Raw genomic sequence first — 25,652 nt, forward strand, 5'->3', positions numbered from 1 at the left:
CGTTTGCAAAATGACAGGATCATGATAGACTATCTCTGAGATTTTCCTGGGACCATCTGACAACTCTAGAATCTATGCATATTTTTAAAGTTTCAGAATAATTGAGAACAAAGTTTAAAATTGATTAAAAGTGGGTGTGGAAGGAGTTAGAGGATATATATGGTATTTGTATTTATATTTATATTTTATATTTATATTTATATTTATATTTATATTTATATTTATATTTATATTTATATTTATATTTATATTTATATTTGGTGGTTATCTACTTTACCCGCAAATAAAACTTTTTGAGCTTCATAGTTACTTTTTACTTTCCATTCAAAAACTTACAATTCAGTTTATTAGATAATATTTAGTACATGGCCCACATAAAGCTCTATGTGTTATTTTTTATTTCTTTACATTCAGAATACATCATGGCACTATCTTCAATTTACTATCAAATCTATTGTGTTTTTCTAAAAAGAAAAATATGGCAAAAGCATAGGCCTAGGCCTAGTCTTTGGTCCGTCCAGGGACACATTAAGAAGTGTATCTCCTTTTTGGATAAGGGAACAAGGAAGCAAGTAGCTTATTCATAGAAAAACAAGTGACAGATTATGAATTTGATATCTCCTCTTTTTAAATTCAAGTTGATTTAAAATGGTATTTTTTAATCAAAGTCTTATAAAATGAAACTGCCATTCTATAGAAGAGAGAAGTAGGAATGAAATTTATATAGACGGGAAAGAAATAGTCCATTGTTGTAATTATAAAAGTGTCAATTCTCAATTTAAATAGTTCCTCAGTTTTCAAGCAGAATATTACCTATTAAGTATAATCATTCAGCCAATACTTACAGAGTTTAGCATGAATACTAAGTAGCAATTATGTCAGATCTGGGGAGCCTGTTCTTCAAGACCTCTAGGTGCAATCTAGGTTTCCCTCTTGCTATCTGCTTTGTGGTTTGGGGCAAATCACAGGATCTTCCTTTGTCTCATTGTTCTCAGCTCTAAAATCATAAAAATACTGCTTCCGTCTCATAGACCTCTCACAGAACTAGGTCGTTTACTTTATGCAAAGTGCTTTCAAGAATGCATGAGATGCTGTAAACACCGAATATTTGTTAGCTGAAAGCGTAAAGGAACAACAAGAGTAGAAGACTTGATAATTGTTTTAGGCAGAACAATTTTTGTATCATCGTTTAAGATCTGGTTCTGTTCTGTTCACATGTTCAGCAAACATTTATCGATTTCTAGGACTACAGAAAACTCTGTGCAATGTACTATGAACATCTCCTCACAACAGGGCTGGAATGCATGTGTTATACAGTGTTTGGCTTTATTGATTTTCCATTTCTCCTCTCAGTGCCCCTTTCTTGACTGTGGGCATTTCCCTATATGCCCCCTGTGCCTTGTATTGCCTGGACTGCTCTGTGATTTGTCTCCAAGAAACTCATAAACCTCATACCTTAGGGTGGAAGCCAATAACAGTGTAAGATGTTGCCTTTTTCACCAAAATATCTAGAAGATTCAACTGAATGATGACCAGATTTTAGTTCAGGGAAAAGGAAGGAGTAATTTAGGGAATAGAAAATGCTTCCAGAAGTCAATAAAATCTTCTAAGTAGACAGTAGCACAGTAGCTACTCTGTCTTTCTCTAAACTCCTACAGAGCAAAACACATCATGCTCCCCAAATAATCCTCAATGTGAATGGAAGGAAATACCTTGGGAGTAAAGTAAGAGAAGCCAGCATCATTATAATTTTAGATGTCTAGTGAATTGTCTTCACAGAAACCTGAAAAGGCTTTCTTTTTTATTATAACCACTTTCACACCTTTCATTTTTTTCCCCTCAAAAACTGTATGTATGACTCCTAAGTGTCCTTTAAACAGTAATTGATCTGGAGTGAAAAATAGTGGCTTGATGATAATGATTTCAGTGCAGCATTACTCTGGATTCAAATTGAACTTGGGAGATCACAAAACAGTGATTGCTCTATATAAAGTTCACGAATACATAAATCTATAAACAGAAGCCTGTAGAGTTTGACTTCAAAACTTAACCTTCTTTACTTAGTTTAGATGAAAAGCTGTATTTCTGCTCAACATATGAGTGCTGCAAATGTTGCTTTTAGATCTCAAACAATTTTCTTTTAAAGTATATGTTTCCAGGAAGAAAAGGAAAAAAAAAAAAAAAGAAAGCCATGATGGCAATGAGTAAAAAAATAATAATAATTAAACACCTCACCCTAATGAAATATGTAAAAGCCACCCATTTTTAATCACTAATGGATAGATAATTTGAAGCACCATGGAACATAAGGATGGATGGACAGACGGCTGGAATGATGGGCAGACAGGTTGATTAATAGAAACCATGTACTCAAATCTTGGTATATGTGTGAAAATTCAGATCAGAGCGAGTTTCTGCTTCATTGAGTTACATTCTGGTGGCAGTTGTGGATAATAAATAAAGTTATATGTAATATTGTGCCATGTGATTATAGATGCTTATGAATAATACAGGGAGAAAGTGAGGGAGAATTATTACCCTGACTAGAATGGTAAGAAACAGTCTCTTTGGAGGTAACAGTAGAACAAGGTCTTAAATGAAATAAGAAGTGACCATGCAAACATCTCAGCGAAGCATTCCTCAGCCTCAGGACCTGCCAGGCAGTTTTACTAGGAGAAAAGCACATTGCTGGAGCAGAAGTAAAAAAGGGTAGGGGGATAGCAATGGGTCTCAGCGTTCAGAAATTTGTCATCAGAAATACCTGCTCTGTACTGGGGATCTTCTGACAGTACGGGAGTTAAGCAAGCAGGCTGGAGTCGGTCTCCCTAGGGTTAAGTTCTGTCTCTGCCATTTACTGGCCTTGTGACCTTAAATAAATGCTTATCAATTCTGTGCCTCAGTTTCTCTATGGCAATAAAAATGAGACCTACTTTATGGGGTAATTGTGAGGATTTAACAAATTAATATATGCCAAGAGCTTTGAGGAGAAACTCTGTATGTTGACTAGTCAATAAGTGCTAAGCATATGATTATCATCATAATCATCACCATTGTATTTAGTTTAATTTTCAGTAAAATGCCAGAAAATTGAGGTACCCAGAGGTTGTAATAACTAATACCAGACAGGTAGATTTCCTTACTGATGCTTAACAGCATAGGACCTTAGCTATAGTGAGCCACAACAGCATGGAATATTACTAAAATCACGATAAATGCCTTAGGGGTAAAAGCAGTCACCCTGGACCTGTCATATCTACCTTCTCTATAATTTCAAATGCTCTTAAAATATAATATCAAGCATATCAGCTGATAGGAGTGTTTCAGTAATACTAATTGAAGTATCTTAAAACATTGTAAAACCTGTTTTTAAAGTTTTTAATATTCAACAAATTCTTATTGTTACGGACTTATTTTATTTTGGATTAAAAAAAATCAATAAGGAGGGGGAGGGAAAAGAAAGTAAACCTGATGTACAAATGTTATAGAAACTAAACCAGTTCCAGTTCAAGGCAGTTCTTTCTTTATCTGATTATATCTGCCTATTTTTATTCTAGGTTTCCTTATAACTGCATCATATCTTCTGTGTCTAAGGCTAAAATTTTCTGCCAAGATTTGACATAAATTTATTAAATATACTCTTTTGGTGGGGAGAGGGGTGGGATGCTAATCCCATTCTCTTTTTTGAACTTTTACTTTAAGTCTAATTAATATACAGTGTTATGTTAATTTCAGGTGGACAACATAATGATTCACCCATCTGCCTCCCTACTTCCCCTCTGGCAATTTGTTCTAGGTATTTAAAAGCCTGTGTTTTGTTTTGTTTTGTTTGTTTCTTCTGTTTCTTTATTCATTTGTTTTATAAATACCACATATGAGTGAAGTCATATGGTATTGGTCTTTCTCTGACTAACTTATTTTACTTAGCATCATACTTTCTAGGTCCATCCATGTGGATGCAAATGGCAAGATTTCATTCTCTTTTTATGACTAATATTCCAGCACGTGCATGTGTGTGTGTGTGCGTGTGTGTGTGTGCCTTCGTGTGTGTATACCACATCTTCTTCATCCATTGATCTATAGATGACTTGGGCTGCTTCCATATCTTGGTTATTATAAATAATAAACAATAAACATAATGGTGCATATATATTTTTTTCAAATTAGTGTTTTCATTTCCTCTTGGTAAATACCCCAAATTTGCTAAATATACTCTTTATATCAGCACAGATCATATCTTTAAACCTGGTACTTCAAATTAAACTTTATCTATTGGCTAGGTAAAATGCCCATTGTTTCTTAAATGGAAAAATTAGCCTTATTTAAAGTAAATACTTCACATTCGTGCAAATATCTTTTATTAAAAACAAAAAGTGTGGGGGTGCCGGGTGGCTCAGGTCATGAGTTCACGGTTCAGGAGTTCAAGCCCCGCTTCAGGCTCTGCGCTGACAGTGCAGAGTCTGCTTGGGATTTTTTCTCTCTCCCTCTCTCTGCACCTCCTGTTGTCTCTCTGTCTCTCTCTCTCTCAAAAGAAATAAACTTTAAAAAAGTGTGAAGGGCAAATTTTAAGATATTTTGTCATAGTTTATATACTTCCAACTTAAATTATCAGTATTAGTAACATGGACATATATAAATGCGTATTTTATTTAATATATTCCATATAATGTAAAAACTCATCATTTTGATTCTTCAGTCGAATAAAGGTAACTGATTTTTATGGACTCAAAATTTTTGATTCTTCATCAATACGGAAAAGTGATATCAATTTGCTGACTTATAAACAAAGACTACAGATTTTTTAAGCCTATCATTGTTTGTTGTGGAGATTATTTACTGTTTGCAAAATATCCATTTCTTCCCATGTTTCCCAGACCCTTCTGGGTATGTGGATTAATGTGAAAAGAGGTGGCCAATGTGCTCTCAGTAAGTGACATGTCATTTCCAGGCAGAGGCGTTTACAAGCTGGTAGACAACCCTCTGAGTCTCCCTCCTAATGCTGTGGTAGAGGAGGCCTTATTTTCCAGATGTTTTGTCTCCATCTGCCTGGTCCCAGGAGAAAGTCTCTCTCACACTTTTTTTTTCAGATATGTATACTAAGTGACCCTCTAAAAATGGTGTTTCTGATATTTGGAGGTTATTTTTTTGTGTGTGTCCTATAATCTACTTAGTCTTACCTAACATGCCATGTGATTTCCTGTATTCCAGAGGGGAATACTTCTATAGCTAGAGCTCTCATAGAATTATACTATACATATGTAGGGTTATATTTGACATTGGGTTGTCCAACATTGTAACCTTGGGAGCAGATACGTTTCTGTCTTTGAGGTTACATCCTGAGGATTGTGGTGGCTTGACTAATGAGCAAAAAGAAATCACAACCAAGCTATCAATCCTTTGCAGATTTTCTCAAGCTGAAGATGTAAAAAAGAAGGATACTCACCTTTCCAATTCTAATATTCTAAATATTTTAAGAAAGAACTTTCAGCAACCCTGGCTCTAGACTTGTGGGGAAAGTAGTCAGGAGGAAAAAAGTTGACACTAAGCCAAATTCAGAACCAAGCGGTGGAGAGTCTTTGTGGAACCAACCCCCTGCTCCCAATCATTGCCGGCTATGGCCCTCATTTTGTTTTATTGCTTGAATTGATTTGAGAAGGCCTCAGGAGAGACGCTTCATTGTCACAGTCAACCACCAACATAGTTCTTCAATAAGCCTTAGAACTGATTTATTTGCTTCTTGTAAAATCAGGGCATAGATTCTTGTTCTTGGTCCCATGCCCATATTTTTAAACACAGAACTATGCAATTGAGTTTATTATATTTTTAATCAGCTATTTTAAATTAAAAAAAATCAAAGATATGGATAGATCCAGCTACTTCAATATTATATTGAAATCATTTATTACATATCTAGAAAATAATCAGATATTTATCTTTTAGTATGATTGATAAGATTAATGTTCCATTGTCAAAAAAGGTCCATATTTAAAGCTGTGATTATAATCATATCACAGCAATAAACTAAATACTATAATTGATGTGATTATACTGGATTATGATCCAGGCACAATAATATAACTTGATTCATTCATAATATTAAGGAAAAATAATTATTTCAGCATACATTTCAGTATGGTTGAAATATCCTTTGAAATACCCCTATTAAGGCCACTATAAATCTGAAAACTAACATTATACTTGGTTCATGTAGTTTCTAATTAGAATCTGTTTTAATTACAATGAACATTTCCACATTTAATATCTTGGTCAGTAAGACCATTGCATAGAGTATTTATGATGATATGGCACTTCAATTTTTACTGAACTATATTTTAACAATGATTTTCTATTCAAAATTAATATTCATATCAATAAGATTTCCATTTTACATTAATGATAAATCTTTTTTAGTTTTTATATTACTCAGTTGAATGGTATGTTCTTCAGTTTTGAAACATTATTACAAATATATATACAAGCTACAGGTGCACTTTAAACAAATAGAGGTAGAACTCAAGAAACTTAATTGGATCAAACTTAAAGAACTAGGTTTCAATAAAATTTGTATGTATATATTAAGCCAAGGCTAGAAACGAAATTTCTTGTCTATTTGATGGAACACATATACACAGAGGCATATATGAGTTTCTGAAAAACCTCATATTTTGAATAATCGCATGAGAAAAAGGACTTATGGGAAAATAGGATTGGGGCAAGCCACTATAAGCATAGGTAACTGAGTTGTAGACTGCTAATATAAACAATAACAACCATAATAAAAATACTAGCACAGCATAAAGCATTTTAAGATTATAATAGAGAAACTTTTCAGTAAATGTATTACTTTACCTCAAAGGGGGGTTGAGTTGGCAAGCCAGAAATCGTGATGGAAGGGTGGTATAAAAGAAGTTTAAGGGGTGTCTAGGTGGCTCAGTTGGTTAAGCGTCAGGCTCTTAGTTTCGGCTCAGGTCATGGTTTCACAGTTCATTTCGTGACATCAAGCTCCATGTTGGGCTGTGCACTGACAGCATGGATCCTGCTTGGGATTCTCTCTCTCGGCCCCTCCCCACTCATGCACACTCACTCTTGGCTCTCTCCCTCAGAATAAATAAATAAACTTAAACATTAAGACCATTTAATTTTGGAGACAAGGAAAAAGTGCCCAAAGACTGGGAAAACTATGCAATACATAAGTACTTCCAAAAGAGAGCATGTGGAGAATGAGTGGACTATGTAAAGAACTTGCTGAACAGCCTGTATCCTTTCTTGGCTCTCTGGCTCAGCTGTGTTGCTATACCTCCTTGGTGACAAAGACATTAGTGAAGAAAATCATGTAGGAATCAACACTACTTCTGTGTTGTATTGGCCCAATTCCCTCACTGGCCACTTGCATACAATCTCCATTGTTCTACAGAAACATGCATTGCATATGTAAAAATGGAGACAGTAAAAGGAAACTGATACATACTGGACACCTAGTGGGTGCCAAGGTCAAACCAGACCCCTGCACATACATAGTTTCTTTTAAGAAAGGAATAAAGATGTCTAATACAGAATGGGTTCTTGAAGGATTTGAGCAAAATAAGTCACACCAATTGTCTGGAGAGTTGCCTCAGCAGATTTGGGAAATAACAAAGTTTTAAATTGTTGATTCAAAGGTCAGGAAGGAGCTCAGCAAAAGAAACCAAGTGTGGTTTGGATTTCTTTCCACTAGTTTGCTTTTTGGTCTTTTGGTCTTTATACATTCTCATGATAATTTCTGGGAAGTCTCTAGGTTAATTAGGTCTAGTTTAATTGCCAATAGTATTAAACACAAAGGGAGTTTATTTAAGGATAGGAAGAATCTGAGGAAACCCAAGATCAGGAGCACAGTCCAGCTTCAGGAACATTCTAAAACCAAGATTGAAGAGGGATCTTGAGTTGTGCTTTTTCTGGGCCTCTTGTCTCTTAACTGCATCTCTCTGTACATCTGTTTCACTGCCCTCACTCTGTGGAACCAGGTTTCTCTGCTTCACCATGCATAGGCAGAACACATGACTATACCTCTTAATTGTTGCAGAAACCCATTAGTTATATTTCTAAGTTCTCTGTTAGGGGACTCTGATTGACTGAGCTTGTGTCAAATGACCATCATCAGACATATGGTATACATAAGCCTACTGGGACCCCAGCCTGGTGACCATTTGGATGAGAGGGAATCATCACATGAAGGGAATGAGGTAAACAATAAACAAGTCCATGGGGAGCACATTGACAATGTGTTCTTAGAATGTTCACGCAACAAATCACTCATTCAACAAATATTAACATAATACTTCCCATAGACAAGTGTTGAAGTATAGTACACAGATGAATAGATTATTCATTATCGACTTAGAGTATGCAGTAGGAACAGAGAAGGGGGGGAAGGGTCTATGGAAAATTGTGGGGAAGATGACAGTTCAGGATAGGCACTTTTAGCTCTAGTCTTTATGTGTACCTTTCAGCTGGCAGGGAAGAAAAAAAAGGTGGAGAAAGAGGCAAAGAGCATATACCAAGCGTAATTTAAAAGACGGGGCACCTGGTGTCTCAGTAAGTTGAGCATCTGACTCTTGGTTTCAGCTCAGATCATGATTTCATGGTTCGTGGGTTCAAGCCCTGTGTCACTCTGCACTGACAGTGCTGAGCCTGCTTGGGATCTCTCTCTGCCCTTCCCCCACCCATGCTCCCCACCTCTCTCTCTCCCTCCCTCCCTCTCTCTCTGTCTCCCTCCCTCTCTCTCAAAATAAATAAAATAATCAAATAAACTTTAAAAATTTTTTAAAGTTTTCCTTATAAACATTGCATATCACTTTAACTTATAACTAATTAGCCAAAATTCTGTCGCACGTTCAAACCATGAGGAAACCCAAGGCATGTGTTTATTTAAAACTAAGGAAGAAGAAGGGAGTGGGTATTTGTTTAGAGACCTAATAGCCTACCAGAAGTTCCTACTAGGCGATTTCCCAGCCTAAGAGCATACAGAATTATGACTTTAAAGGTATATTGTCAAACCCTTCTTCACAACATCCTGTTCTTTGTTGTTTCTCCATATGCTCTCTGCTAAGGGTGACTACTGCTTAGTTCTCAGAATTTGGGTGTCTCCCCGTAAGTCATCCCCTTAAACCTTTCTTAAACCCCCCTGTCTTCCCTCAAGATTGTTTTCCTTTTTCGTAATTTCTTGACCAGGAAATATTTTCTAATTTAGTAAGTGAATTGATACAGTGTTTTAATTTGCATACACAATTAATAATGAGGTTAAATCTTTTTTTTAACCAATATGCTCATTATTGGTCATTCATATTTCTTTTGAGAATTGTCCATTCAAAAAAAGACAGTCTTTTTAACAAATCGTGCTGGGAAAGTTGGACAGCAACATGCAGAAGAATGAAACTAGACCACTTTCTTACACCACACACAAAAATAAAGTCAAAATGGATGAAAGACCTAAATGTGAGATAGGAAAGCATCAAAACCCTAGAGGAGAAAGCAGGCAACAACTTCTTTGAGCTCAGCTTCAGCAATATCTTACTCAACACATCTCCAAAGGCAAGGGAATTAAAAGCAAAAATGAACTATTGCAACCTTGTCAAGATAAAAAAGCTTCTGCACAGCAAAGGAAACAATCAACAGAATTAAAAGGCAATGACGGTATGGAGAAGATATTTACAAATAACATATCAGGTAAAGGATTAGTATCCAAAATCTATGAAGAACTTACCAAACTCAACACCCGAAAAACAAATAATCCAGTGAAGAAATGGGCAGAAGACATGAATAGACACTTTCCAAAGACATCCAGACAGCCAATAGACACATGAAAAGATGCTCAACGTCACTCATCATGAAGGAAATACAAATCAAAAGCACACTGAGATACCACCTCACACTGGTCTGAGTGGCTAAAATGAACAAATGAGGAAACTACAGATGCTGGTGAGGATGTGGAGAAATGGGAACCCTCTTGCACTGTTGGTGGGAATGCAAACTGGTATAGCCACTTTGGAAAAGAGTACGGAGGTTCCTTAAAAAATTAAAAATAGAACTACCCTATGACTCAGCAATAGAAGTACTAGGAATTTACCCAAGGGATACAGGAATGCTGTTGCATAGGGGCACTTCTACCCCAATGTTTATAGTAGTGCTTTCAACAATAGCTAAATTATGGAAAGAGCCTAAATGTCCATCAACTGATGAATGGATAAAGAAGATGTGGTTTATATATACAATTTATACTCCTTGGCAATGAGAAAGAATGAAATCATGCCATTTGCAGCAACGTGGATGGAACTGGAAGGTATTATGCTGAGTGAAATAAGTCATGCAGAGAAGGACAGATATCATATGTTTTCACTCATATGTGGGTCTTGAGAAACTTAACAGACGACCATGGAGGAAGGGAAGGGGGAAAAATAGTTACAAACAGAGAGGGAGGGAGGCAAACCACAAGAGACTCTTAAATACAGAGAAAAAACTGAGGGTGGATGGGGGAGTGGGGGAAAGGGGAAAATGGGTGATGGGCACTGAGGAGGGCATTTGTTGGGATGAGCACTGGGTGTTGTATGTAAGCCAATTTGACACTAAATTATATTAAAAAAAAGATCTACAAAAAATAAATAAACCACTCTATTGGGGTATGATTGACATAAAAAAATAAAATCAGAAAAAAAAAAGAGAAAGAGAGAGAGAATTGCCCATTCATTTCCTTGCCAAAGATTTCTATTTAGTTGTTTGCTTTCTTGTGTTATTTGGGACATGCTCTTTCTTCACTGATTATGTAAACCATTTTATAAGATATATACTAAACATGTTTTTCATGCTTTTAATTGTCTTTTCATATTGTTTATAGAACTTTCACTGAGAACATTTCATTTACTTGGTTTAATTTAATTCTATTCTATTTAATTGAATTTAATTTAATGAAGGTTTTACTTTATAGGTTTGCTTTTGTCATTAAGTTTAAGAAATACTCTGAAATTAAAAATGTTCTTCATGTTTTTCTGTTTTTCATCTTTATATTTTAGTGCTTATATTGAAATGTCTTTGCACCATACTTCCCCATCACCATATTTTGTCTAACTTTTATTATGCTTTATATATTTTGTTGTTCCTTTTTCCCAAGTTCCCTACCCAAACAATTCACCATGTTGTTGTTGTTGTTGTTGTTGTTGTTGTTTTCTTTTTTACAACATGCTGGTACATTTTACTTTCCTAGTAGTGTGATCTATTTTATTTTTTAATTTGTTGTGCTTTGCACTGAGGGAACACCCTGGTTTCATTTTAGTTGTTTATTTCTTAGTGGTTAATTAGAATTCTCTTAATGGTCTTACTCTGGTGGAAACTAAAATGTGGAATTAGGTGATTATCCTGATTATCAAGGACTCATAGGAATTCATTTGGAAGGGTGATGCTTTCATTTTCTTAATTGCTTTAAATATAAGCATAGTCCAAAGTATTAAAAGGTTCTTTTAATCTATACTAAAGCTAAATATGTTGACTGAATTATAAAACAAAGTAAACCAAAAAGAAATGAAAATGTTAAGTTCATCATTTTATTATTCACTAATTGATCTGTTACTACTGTTAATATATCTCTAGATCATCATTAGCATGAGCTATTTTACGCCTAGATATACTTTTATGAGTTGAGTCATTGATTGAATATTATCTCAGTACATATTAAATATTGTAAGTACTTTGAAATGAAGTTGAGTGGAATACAGCTTTTGGGAGGCATGGGGTGCACTTGCCCATAAGTTATGGAATGTCTTCAAGAGACCATGAGGACATATGCGCTGTGAGGCAGGTGGAGTCCTTGTACAAAAGGTCAACTGTAGCCTGTGATCAGATGACCTGAAAAATTTAGAATCTCCAGTTGTCCAGGATCCCAGAAAGCCCATGTCCAGAAATCAGTCCTCTCCCTGCGTAATTTTATAGCCTTTTTTCTCATTGTTTCTGATGCTAATGTTAGACATAGTCTACTATGAAAACCGTGTTTTTGTGAAAAGGCAAACCTTTGTTTTCTTTCCTTTCTCTTTTTCTCTTTTTGTGGTTCTCTCTTGGCCTGCTCTTTCTCTCTCATTCTTCTTTGCTGAATTTGCTAAAACAATTTTACTTCCTTTTGTGAAATGCATCGGTGATTGTGGCACTCAACCCTGGCGGCACACTAAAATCTCTTGGGGAGCTTAAAATAATATCTCTACCCAGACCTCATTCCAGACCAATTAAACTGTTATCTCTGGGTATGGAGTTCAGGCTTCCATAATTTTTCAGGCTTTAGGTAATTCTAATGTGTAGCCAGTAATGTGAGCCCTGATTATACATATAAAAGAAGAGTATTTTAAATTATATCTTCAGCTTAATGTTAGAATAAAATGATTCCCCAAGTTACTGTCCACAAATTAAGCGCATTATCTATACTTTGGAAATTTCTTATGTGTACTTAAAATGTAAAACTGTTTCCAAATTTAAGTTGAACATAAAGCCAGGCTTTGCATAACACCTGCTCCTAGCACAGTGCCCAGCCTTCAGTAGACAATCAGCAAATATTTTTGCCTTTAAAAATTTTCTTAATTGTGGTAAAGTCCACAGAACATAAAATTTACCATCTTAATCGTTTTTAAGTGCGCAGTTCAATGACCCTAAGATATTGACATTGTTGTGTTACCATCGCCATCATCTGTCTAATAACTCCTCATCTTGTAAAACTGGAACTCTGTACCCAGTAAATAGTAACTCCCCATTTCCCCCCATCCCTGGCCCCTGGCAACCAGCATTCTACTTTCTGTTTCTGTGCATTGGAGTAAGTGCCTCATATAGGTGTTGCAATTTGCTTACTTCACTTGCATAAGATGCTTCTCCATGTTGTAGCGTACACCAGAATTTCCTTCATTTTACGGCTGAGTTATATTCCATTTTAGGTATATAACATATTTTATTTATCCATTCTTCTGTCAGTGTGCACTTGGATAACTTCTACCTTTTGGCTATGGTGAATGCTGCTATGAATGTGGGTGTATAGATACCTGAGGCCTCAATTTCATTCTGGTTTTTTTTGTTGGTTTGTTTGCTTTTTAGTTTTATGTCCAAAAGTGGAATTGTGGTGTTATATGGTAATCATATTTTAATTTTTTCAAGGCCACCGTTCTGTTACTTGTGGTCACTGAGCCATTCCCAACAGCAGCACACAAGCATTCCAATTTCTCCATATTCCCGCCAAAACTTGATATCTTTAAAAATGTTTATTTATTTATTTTGAGAGAGAGAGAGAGAGAAAGCAAGACTTGGAGGAGCGGCAGAGAGAGAGGAGAGAGAGAATCTCAAGCAGCCTCCTTGCTGTCAGCACTGTGCCTGACATGGGACTCGATCTCACAAACGGTGAGATCATGACCTGAGCTGAAATCAAGAGTCGGTCGCTTAATAGATCAGGTGCCCCTGATTTTTTTTTTTAATAATAGTCATTCTAATGGGTATGAGGTGGTATCTTATTTTGGTTTAGATTTGCATTTTTCCAATTTCCATTAGTGATGGCCAGCACCTTTCCATGTGCTTATTGGCCATTTGTCTATCTTCTTGTCAGTAACATAATTTCTTTGCGCTCACGCATAGATTTTTTTGGTCTCCCATAGTCTGTGACACAGTCTGTTGAACAGTGCCTTCTGATATTCATTCTTCAAGGACAGTGATGTCATTATAGAGAATCAGTTTTGTGAGGTGATGAACTGAACTTCCAAGTTGTAGCTACTAGTAATATAGTGAGCATTTTCATTTTTCTATAGATGTGTCAACTTCTCTAGCTTTTACTGTATGCAGTGCTGATTTGTATAAACTTCCAAAGGCAACGTGGATGAGAGCCTGTAAATATCAAACTTATTTACATTTGTATTTCAGCTTTCTCAATTAAAAAAGTAGCTTTATTTTTAGTTATGTGCTTTGGCAGTAAATACTATTGTATAAATGGTTTCATGCTAATTTTTTAAATTTCAATCTCATGAAATTCCATCTAAATGAAGCATTTTTTTTGAAAATAGGGGCTAAAACGTGTGAGACATTAAATGAGCTAAAAATATTACATCTCTACTGCCACAGCCTGCCCATATATATTTCTGAACATCAAATAGAGGGAAAGATGCAAAGGTCTGTCTTCTGTAAAGTGTCAAGGATGGTTCCAAAATGAAGTGCACAAAGGAAAGCCAGGCTGATCACAGGTGCATTCATGGGCACGTCCATTTTAAGAAGCTTCATATTTAGAAATGGAGTTCTAAAGATCAGTTTCCTTAAAACTCTACTCCTTTATCCCTATTGTAAAATCTTTACGTACTCTCTTATGTCCCTGTGCATTCCTTTCCTTCCGATCTACATGTCAGGTCTGCCAAAAATCAAATTCCTAAATACATGAGGCTTAGTTCTAGGTCTTTTTTTATGCTTCAGTGGTCTGTCAGTCTACCCCTTCGTTATTTCCACACCATCTTGCTTATTATAATGTTTAATTAAGTTTATGTATCTGAAGTATATAGTCTCTTGACTTTGATCTTTCACAGGAGTGTCTTGGCTTTTTGTTTGCCTTTTGTTATTCATATGTATATGATACTGGATATCATAGACATATATATACGTATACATATACATATACATACACATATACATATACATGCACATATACATATACATACACATATACATACACATACACATATACATATACATACACATACACATACACATGTACATACACATATACATATACATATACATATACATATACATATACATATACATATACATATACATGTATGGCCATATGTATATACATCCATATTCATGTCCATATATATCCATCTACCACTTCTCAGGGGCAGGTTTTCCATTAACTCTAAGGCAGCAGGTATAAGTCGGCTATTCACTTTTGTGTGGGAGGCTCCAATAAATCCCTGCCATGAGTAGGTCCTGATCCAGGGAAGTTGTTTGCAGATTCCAATAGCAGTTTCTAATTGGCTGAATCCATTCCATTTCTGACTTTGAAGACTCCTATATGTGAAAACATTTTTCAATATTTTGTTACACAATGTAGATATTTCCTCTTAGATGGTCTTAATAAGGTGACTAAAATCTAACACTGCCAAAACTGCTAGTCGAAAAATGATTTTCTGTCCATAATATTTTTAAAAATGTCAAATACAGTATTAACATGAAGGTGTTTGGGATGTTTTGTAACATGTATTATGAAAAATTATAATATATTTTTTTGAAAGCTTAGCCATATAAAATGTACATCTTTTCCCCAGATGTCAGTCTTGCTTTAGTCTTTAGGAAATAATGTACTGTTTGGTGAGGTTTTCTTTAAAATAACTTATGAAACATATTAAGCAATTTAAATACAATGTTGAGTTTGACAGTGAATCGATTGATCACCCAGGTGTTTCTAGTCTAAAAGTATTATTTTGTGTTCTAAGAAAACCTCTACTATTAAATATTTTTATCATTTTCCAAATTTCCTTAAAAGTATAGAACATGCACTTTAATTATATTCTCATTTTGATTTCTTTTGATTGGAAAACCAATATCTTAGATATTATATAGCCTGATAGGCTTTGAAATCATTGCCTGAGTTTGAATTTTAATGCTACAATTTCTCAGCTGTGTGGACTGGGACAAGTTAGTTAACCACACTGTGCTTCTTCTATAAAATTGAGTTACTGTGAAAATGTATTGATTTAATCTTTGCAGAGTAATTAAAACAATACATAGCATATTGTAATGAACAATTAGTACAATCTGTTAATACTGATACCATTTTCTAATTCTGTTTAGAAAGTAAATGATAATATAGGGGTGCCTGGGTGGCTCAGTTAGTTAAGTATCTGTATTTGGCTCAGGTCATGAGCTCACGACTTGTGAGTTCAAGCCCTGCATGGAGCTCCACACTCACAATGTGTAGCTTGCTTGGGATTCTCTCTCTCTCTCTCTCTCTCCCTCTTTCTGCCTCTCCCTAACTCGTGCTTTCTCTCTCTCTCTCTCTCTCTCTCTCTCTCTCTCTCTCTGTCTCTCTCTCTCTCTCTCTCTCTCAAAATAAATAAACTTTAAAAAATGTTTAAAAAAAGTAAATGATAATATAAAATATTATTAATGTTTTCACAAATAGTGTTTTGTTATAGAAAGAATGCTGGTGTAGGATGAATGAATTACGACTTCCAACACCTATAAATCAAGGACAATTTCACCAGCTTTATATATTTTATTTCAGCTAAATCTTATAAGAACCCATTTTATACATAAAGAAACTAAGGTTTTGAGATGGCAAGCAGTCAGTAATCAAGAAAATATGGAAACACTAACATTAGTAGAACATTTACCAAACTGTCCAGCATATACTGAAAACTTTGCATACGTTATCTCATTTAATGTTCACATCAAATCCATATAGGAACTTGAATATCTGCATCTGTCAGAGAAGGGTTCTGCTCCTCAGAAAGATCAAGTAACTTGGGGTGGCTGAGTGGGTCAGTCAGTTAAGCATCTGACTCTTGATTTTGGCTTGGGTCATGATCTCATGGTTTGTGAGATCTCACGGTTGTTTGGGATTCTCTCTCTCTGCCCCTCCCCTGTTCTCTCTCTTTCTCAAAATAAATAAATAAACTTAAAAAAAAACTTAAAAAAAAGATCAATTAATTTAACCAAATCACACAGCTATTACAGATTTTACTCAGGCAGATTTTAAGATTTTGTTAAAAAATATTTTAAATATTGAAATTTTTTGTAAATTAGTTTATAATTACAGAGTACCTCCCAATGTTTGAGTCTCAACTTTAATAATCATCATCGATCCACAGTGCTCCTATTAAATTCTGAAGATCTGATCGAAATACTCTATTGACGATAGAGCGCAGAATAAAATTTTATACATCTTACAAATATGAGGGAGTTCAATAGCAAGGGTCAAAGATAATACTTACTGTTATTAGACTTGTTTGTATTCATTTTATGCAGAAAAGCATAACTTGATCATTGTTTGACCCTGAAATTTGCACATAAATTGAAAATTATATAACAGTGTCCTGGAGTAACCTTACTACATAAATAATAGACAAGATGGGCTAATTAAAAAGTCTGAATTAGATTGTTCAGCATTTCAAAATCTCTTATTCTTCATTAAAGTCCATTAATGATAGAGAAATCAGAGAGGCGCTAGAACCTTATAAACTTAGGAAGGCTGTGTATTTTTTTACATGGGATTATTTTTTATTACGTGTATTATTGGCCATTGTTGTAGTCCTCCTCCTTCTACAGTCAGACCAACATAGATCAATAATAGATGCGATAAACTGCTAATATTCTTTTTGAGTTTCTTTCTCTGAAACCAATTTTACCAACCTTAAGAAAATCGAGGTCATTTTTGCTAATGATTATGAGATGAGCGCATAGCAACGTAATAAAGGCAAAAAAATGGGTGAAAAAGATGTGCATCTGTGGACCACGCATAGGTGAGCATTACGAGGTATATTTGTGAGGCCGGAAGTAGGGAAAGATAAAGTAACAGGCAAAAGAAGGCAGCATGTGCATCTTTTTGTCGTGTTTAGCATGTCTGACATGTTGTAGAAAAATCCAACAGACAATGTATCGTAAGGTCGTAAGGTTCTCAACTCAGGAGAACATTCAGATTGAGATGTGGATATCAGATTATCAGCCCCCAGGTGGCAAATAAAACCACGATGCCCAAGGAAGAGCAGAGGAAAATAAAGCAGGGTTACAATTTGTTCTGCTAGCATTTAAAAGACTTGCCCTGGAAAAGGAGCCAAGATGAGAAGGAAGGTGAAGAAATGGCAGAGTAGCGGGAAATGGCAGAGTAGCAGATTCATTCGTTTAGCCAAGGAGCTAAAGGAACTGAGGGTTTAGAAAAAGAAGGCATTTTTGGCATATCAGAGGCAACTGTGAGGTCCAGAATGGAAACGGTTGAAGCTTCTTTTAAAATGGCAATCAGGTACTCATCAGATAGCTGAACAAGGATATGAAGGATAGAAAAGAGGTGGGAGAGAGTGAGGACGTCTGAATCACTAAACCACTGAAAGTGTTTGTTCTTGCATAAAGGTATCACGTTCTGAGTTTTGTTGTTGGTGGTGTTTTGTTTTCTTCTAATTTCTCCCTCCTTCTTCTCGGGCCTTCTAATAATAATTTTTGTCTAAACCGTTAAGTCACTGATTTGAGGTGTGTATGGCGTAGGGTTCAGCAATCTCTTGTTCTTTTTTATTTTAGTGTTTATTTAGTTTTGAGAGATAGAGAGACAGAGTATGAGTGGGGGAGGGTAGAGAGAGAGACACACACAATCCGAAGCCAGCTCCAGGCTCTGAGCTGTCAGCATAGAGCCGGATGCGGGGCTCAGACCCATGAACACTGAGATCATCACCTGAGCTAAGTCGGATGCTTAACTGACTGAGCCACCCAGGTGCCTCTATTGCTCTTAAATAATATGAAGAGTCCATAAAGAAAACTGGATATTTAACATATGTCCAGATCTAAGAAAAAAAAATCTTAAAAGTTGAAAATCTGAGTCTCATGCATAGGAGCAGTTTATAAAGTCGCCTTTTTGCGTACAAACATGAAAAATCAGTCTTTAGGATATTTCCCATTTAGTGTGCACCTTGCTTCTGTGTATCACCAGTCAAATCTCATTTTTTATGTGTCCCTAAACACTAAGACATGGCCGAGTAACTCTGATAACACTTCCGATAATTTCAACACGAGATCACTGAGGTTGCATTTTCAGAAGTCCTGCTGTGAATTGTCTGATATGTGCACTGACCTTCTTAAAACTTAGCAATTTTTCTAACATAAGATGGATTTAAATGCTCCTGCTGAATAGAAACTATGGAAGGTATTGTTAATTTCCGGATGCTTGAAAATACAGGTCAGGCGATATTAAGCCCTCAGCAGTGTTGAGATCTCCTTTCACTTGCAAACTTGCCCCTGATAGCATTTCTAGAACCAGAGAGCCCTCAAGCAAAATAAGCAGTTCATCTGTGAAGGAAGGTTTGGGGTGCATGATTTTTTTCCAAAATACTCTTTAGCCTATTTCTTCTCTACACCAGATGTTGCTCTTTCTTCAAACAGATCTGAATCTTCCATATTTTCAACATGTTGCCAAACTGACGTGTTAAGGAAACCAACAAGGATGGAGTTTTAAAAAGGAAATTCATAAGAAAGTACTTGGTCTCAGTCAGGTGGTCTGGTCTATCTTTCTAATTGGTTAAATGACCAACTGAGATGATAGACACTTTGAAAGGCCATCAACTGAATTAAATCAACTGTATTAAATATTTACTAATGCGACACTATAAGCTAGTACTACTTTTTACTAGAGCAACACATGCATATGTTTAATTATAGGGCTAAACATGTATTACTAATACGCTTTTATCACCAGGTTGTAAATTCTTTGAAGGTAAGAACTGTTGCAGTATCCACCATGTTGTCTGGCAATTGTTCAATACGTGTTTCTAGGAAGAATAAATAAGATTCTAAGTTGATAACATCGCTGGATGTAAACATATAGTCATTATAGCTTAGGAACAATGACACCTTAATGGCAAGAAGCAATGTAGTCCCCAGAGATTGGTTTCTGATAGCATGTTCCATTAAAAAGAATCAGGGCTTCTTGGAGAAATTCTAGGACTGGGCCAGGAAACACACAAGATGAGCGTGAAGCAACCGATAGTGCTAGAAAATAAGGTAGTATGTAAAAAGAAAAGTCTACGTTGTAAAAAAAAAAAGAGAAAAGTTTACATTGATGGGGTATGTCAAAGGGACAGAGGAGCCAATTAAAAGAGCTCCTCTTGGCCAAAGCTTGAACAGTTTGAGCAACAGAGTTGCCTTGTATTATGTCTCAAATTATACATGTTCTTGAGTCCATAACGATATAAATATTGACTGAATAAATACATAAATGAGAGAGAAGAGACAACGTTCCCATGTATAAGAATTCCAAATAATTAACTTAGATTAATTAATGTAGAATCTGTGCCCTGAAGGAAGAGAGCGTAGTTCACCTTAGATGTGGCCTGCACCCAGTAATTTCCTTCCAAAGAATGCAGTATGGAAAGGGATAGAAAAAGAGTAACTTTACAGTGGAGAATCATGGTTAACCAGACAGGGGAACAAGGTCAACAGAAACAGTGCCAAGTCATATTAATAGCGTGTACCCTTGTCATTAGGTGATGAAAATAACACCTCTGTATTCTTTCTTCCCCAAACCCATTAATTCTGTCAGGAGGGGGAAAATAATGCCAGTAGAAAGGTATCCTACAAAATACTTGGCCAGTACTCTCCAAATGTAAGTCATCAGCAACCTGGGAAACCTGAGAAACTGTCAAAGTGAAGAGTCACCTAAGAAGACATGACATTACCAACTCAATAGCATGGTCTTCAAAGGCAGGGAATATGCCCATTATGTCTTTTATGTCTTGCATATGATAAGTATATTCTGCATGAAAAAATGAAGGTGCTTAAAATACACATGCCCACGTGAAACTTACTGTCTGAAACTAAGAACATATTGAATATCATGCCTTGAAAAAGATGATAAAACTAGTGTTTGCCCACAAATATAGTCTATAGAATGATTATATCTAGTTATGTATAATGAACCCTGTGTATAAAATTATTTTAATCCATACATAAAATTAAAGGTACAAGAGCTTCTTGGTTGCAAATTCTGTTTCAGAGCAGAATAAAATCTGTTTTAAATTGGAATTATTTTCAGGTTGGTGGCAGTTTGTTCAAATCCACAGTGGATTAGTTTTACATATACATCATGCTTTTATGGGATCCAATATTTTATGTTACAGCTATAGTATATTATAGACCTGTTCTTCTTTCTAGGATTTTTAAGTTCAGGCGTTAGTTTTAGGTCTTTAGGACTCTGTCAGTTTTGTTTTTCTAAAATAAATATTTAATCTAGTGGTTTTTATATGCCATTTTCTGCCAGCCAAATTGTCTTCAACTCTCTATTCCCAACACCAGTGTTCTTTCCATTCTTACATTATTAACTACAGAATATGTGGGATTATCTTTATTTTTGTATATTTGTCAACCCGGTTAGTAAATACTGCTTTTAATTTCAGTTTGTCTGAATTAATAAATTGAAAATGGCTAAATACATGTAAGACATTCTCACTAAAATAATCTACCTTTTCTATTTGCTGCAATGATTTTGGTAGCAACTGTCTGATTATATTCTTGTCTTAAAGAACATCTACCTTTTTTTAAGAATTATAGGCTCTTTTCTGTTTTTTCTTGGTAAGACTCATATGCTATAGAAATTAGTCATTGCTTGGTTTGCTGCAATTCAAAGCACTGGCTTGATTTCTTGTTTTGCTATTCCATATTGTTAAGGAAATAAGCCTCATTGAGTTATGTAGTCTCTTTGAGTCATTTTTAAAAACTAAAGAACTACGTATTTAAAGTCAAAACACATTTCCTCTGTGGGATAATTATATATGGCTCCACAGCCTATGGCATGGAAAAATAAAATAATCTCCAATGCATAGACTTGCATACTAAATAATATCCACATACTTCTCTGGGTTAACTGTAAATTCTCACTAGTGTTAATTAAAAATTATGTGGCAAAGATTCTGAACCACTCAATGAACATGACCTCTAGTTCGTCTTGTTGATGCCCACAGTTAAGATATTTGCTGTTTTCTCAGATGCCTTCTCTTCATTCTTTATATTTATACTGCAATCTATGGGTAAATTATTTCTAGAAATTATACAGGCTTTAACTATTGTATTGTGGGGATGATTCCAAAACTAGGGAAATGAATTTTTATCAAATCCTTAGAGATTTACCGAACCTTGAGAAAATTACCCTCCCCTTGAATGAATTACCCTCCCCTTAGGCACACTGGGTCTGAACCTATAATAATCTATGTAACAAAGGGATTGCTGAGCTTTATTTAATTTGTTGAATTAGGCAAAAGTAGTTTGGGACCTTTAATGCATACTTCTTTGAAGGTATGAAGTATCATCATTGGACTTAATATCATTTACAATGATATTCAGATATGCGAACTGCTATAGATTGCTTTGGGTAATATGGACTTTTAACAATATTTGTTCTTCCAATCCATGAGAGTGGAATATCTTTCCATTTTTTGGTATCATCTTCAACTTCTTTCATCAATGTTCTATAGTTTTCAGAGTACAGGTCTTTCAGTTCCATGGTTAAGTTTCTTCCTAGATATTTTATTATTTTTGGTGCAATTTTTTTTTTGCTTTTTTTAAATTCTATTTATTAGAGATAAAGGGGGAGCGGCAGAGAGAGAGGGAGACAGAGAATCCCAAGCAGGGTTTTCACTGACAGTGCAGGATTCGAGCTCACAAACTGTGCAATCATGACCTGAGCCAAAAGCAAGAGTCAGTTGCTTAACTGACTGAGCCACCCAGGTGCCCCTATTTTTGGTGCAATTGTAAATGGAACTGTTTTCTTAATTTTTCTTTCTGCAATGTTATTATTAGTGTATAGAAATGCAACAGTTTCTGTATATTAATTTTGTATGCTGTGACTTTACTGAATCCATCCATTAGTTCTAGCAGGTTTGGTGGAGTCTTTAGAGTTTTCTATATATAGTATCACCTCATCTGCAAATAGTGAAAATTTTACCTCCTTACCAGTCTGGATGCTGTTTATTTCCTTTTCTTGTCTGATTTCTGTGGCTAGGGCTTTCAGTACTACCTTGAATAAAAGTGGTGAGAGTGGACAACCTGTCTTTTCCCTGATCTTAGAGTGAAAGCTCTTAGTTTTTCTCCATTGAGTATGATGTTAACTGTGGATTTTTCATATATGGCCCTTATTAGGTTGAAGTATGTTCTACTCTTTGTTGACAGTTTTTATCATGAATTTATGTTGTACTTCCTCAAATAATTTTTTCTGCATCTGTTGAGATGATCATATGGTTTTTGTCCTTTCTCTATTTAATGTAATGTGTCATGTTGATTTTTTAATATTGAGCCATCCTTGCATCCAGGAAATGAATCCCATGTGATTGTGGTGAATGATTTTTTTAGTGTATTGCTGGATCTGGTTTGCTAATATTTTATTGAAGATTTTTACATCCATGTTCATCAGAGATATGGGCCTGTAGTTCTCTTTTTTGGTATTGTCTATATCTGGTTTCAGTATCAGGGTAAAGCTGGCCTTATAGAATGAATTTGGAAACTTTCCTTTCTTTCTTTCTTTCTTTCTTTCTTTCTTTCTTTCTTTCTTTCTTTCTTTCTTTCTTTCTTTCTTTCTTTCTTTCTTTCTTTTTTGAATAGTTTGCGAAAAATTGGTATTAACACTTCTTTAAATCTTTGGTGGAATTTGGGGTGCCTAGGTGGTTCAGTTGATTAAGCATCTGACTTCGGCTCAGGTCATGATCTCATGGTTTGTGAGCCAGAGCACTGTGTCAGGCTCTGTGCTGACACCTCAGAGTCTAGAGCCTGCTTCAGATTCCATGTCTCCCTCTCTCTCTGCCCCTCCCCCACTCACGCTCTGTTCTCTTTCTCTCTCAAAAATAAATAAACATTTTAAAAAGTTTTAATGGTTGAATTTACTTGTTAAAATTGTTAAAGTGGCCATACTACTCAAAACAATGTACAGATTTAATGCAATCCCTATCAAAATACCAATGACATTTTTCACAGAACTAGAAAAAATATTCCTAAAAGTTGTATGGAACCACAAAATACCCTAAATAACCAAAGCAGCCTTGGAAAAAAAACAACACTGGAGTATCACAGTCCCAGATTTCAAGATATACTGCAAAACTGTAATAATCAAAATAGCATGGTGATGGCATAAAAATAAACACATACATCAATAGAACAAAATAGGAGAATCTAGAAATAAACCCGCACTTATACAATAGAGGAGGCAACAATATACATTGGGGAAAAGACAGTCTGTTCAACAAATGGTGTTGGAAAAACTTGACAACTACATGGAAAAGAAAGAAACTGTACCACTTTCTCACACCATACACAAAAATAAACTCAGAATGGATTAAAGACCTAAATATGAGACCTGAAACAAACTCCTAGAAGAAAACATGGGCAGCAATTTCTTTGCTATCAAGCATAGAAACGTTTTTCTCTCTCTATATATATATCCTGAAGGGAAGATATATATATATATATATATATAGTCAAGGGAAACAAAAGCAAAATTAAATTATTGGACCTAAAAACAAAACAAAACAACAACAACAAAAACCCACAAACTTTTGCACCACAAAGGTGCAACCTTTGCATCAACTAAACAAAAAGGCAATCTACTCAATGGGAGAAGATATTTTCAAATGATATGTCTAATAAGGGGTTAATACCCAAAATATATAAATAACTTACACAACTCAACACCAAAAACTGAATAATAAAAATAATAATCATATTTTAAAAATGGGCAGAGGACACATAGACATTTTTCCAAACAAGATATACACAGGGCCTGAGGACACATGAAAAAAGTGTTCAACATCACTAACCATCAGAAAAATGCAATCAAAACAATGAGCTATCACCTTACACCTGTCAGAATGACTCAAAGGAAAAAAAAAAAAAACCAATAACACAGCAACAAAACACAGAAGAAACAGCAAATGTTTTTGAGGATGCAGTGAAAAAGAACCCTTGTGCATTATTGATCGGAATGAGATTGGTGCAGCCATGGCAGAAAACAGTATGGAGTTTCCTCAAAAATTTACAAATTAAAAGTAGAACTATTGGGATGCCTGGGTGGCTCAGCGGTTTAAGCAGCGGACTCTTGATTTCAGCTCAGGTCATGATCTCATAGTTTGTGAGTTTGAGCCTCACATCAGGCTCTGTGCTGATAGTCCAGGGCCTGCTTGGGATTCTCTCTCTGTCTCTCTCTCTTTATCTCTCAAAATAAATAAGTAAACTTAAAAAAAAAAGAAAAATAGAATTACTGTAGTATCCCATAATTCCACTACTGGGTATTTATCCAAAGCAAATGAAAACACTAATTCGCAAAGATGTATTCACACTTATGTTTATTGCAGCATTATTTACAATAGCCAACTATATCAAAGCAACCCAAGTATCCATCCACAGATGAATGGATAAAGATGTGGAATATAAATAAAATGTAATATTACTCAGCCATGGATGGACCTAGAGGATATAATGCTAAAGACAAATACCATATGATTTCACTAAGATGTGTAATTTATTAAACCAAGCAGACAAAAAAAGAGACAAACAAAATAGCAGTCCCTTAAATACAGAGAATAAACTGATGATTACGAGGGGAAGTGGGTGGGGATGTGGGTGAAAGAAATAAAGAGGATTAAAAGTATACTTACGTTGATGAGCATGGAGTAATGTATAGAATTATTATATCTTTGTATCGTACACCTGAAACTAATATAACACTGTATGTTAATTATGTTCAATTAATTTAATTGAACATTGTATGTTCAATTAAAAGGTGTGAATTGCTTTGAAAATTGTGTGTTAATTCACTTTCCTAAGCTTCCTTGAGATGAAACCATTATGTCTTCAATTATTATACCCAGCATTTATTAAGTACAAACTACGGATTAGATGCTGGGTTTGGCCTCAGAAAACACATCCACCACTTGGGT

At 35.2% G+C, this 25,652-nt stretch overlaps 1 protein-coding gene across 1 annotated transcript in view; it reads left to right on the forward strand.

Moving 5' to 3' along the window:
- The window catches only part of MALRD1 (MAM and LDL receptor class A domain containing 1), a 768,730-nt gene that overhangs the window by 506,500 nt on the left and 236,578 nt on the right, over positions 1–25,652 (forward strand). The window lies entirely within an intron of this gene.

This window comes from Felis catus, chromosome B4, assembly GCF_018350175.1.
Source record: "Felis catus isolate Fca126 chromosome B4, F.catus_Fca126_mat1.0, whole genome shotgun sequence".
NCBI classification, from domain to species: Eukaryota; Metazoa; Chordata; class Mammalia; order Carnivora; family Felidae; genus Felis; species Felis catus.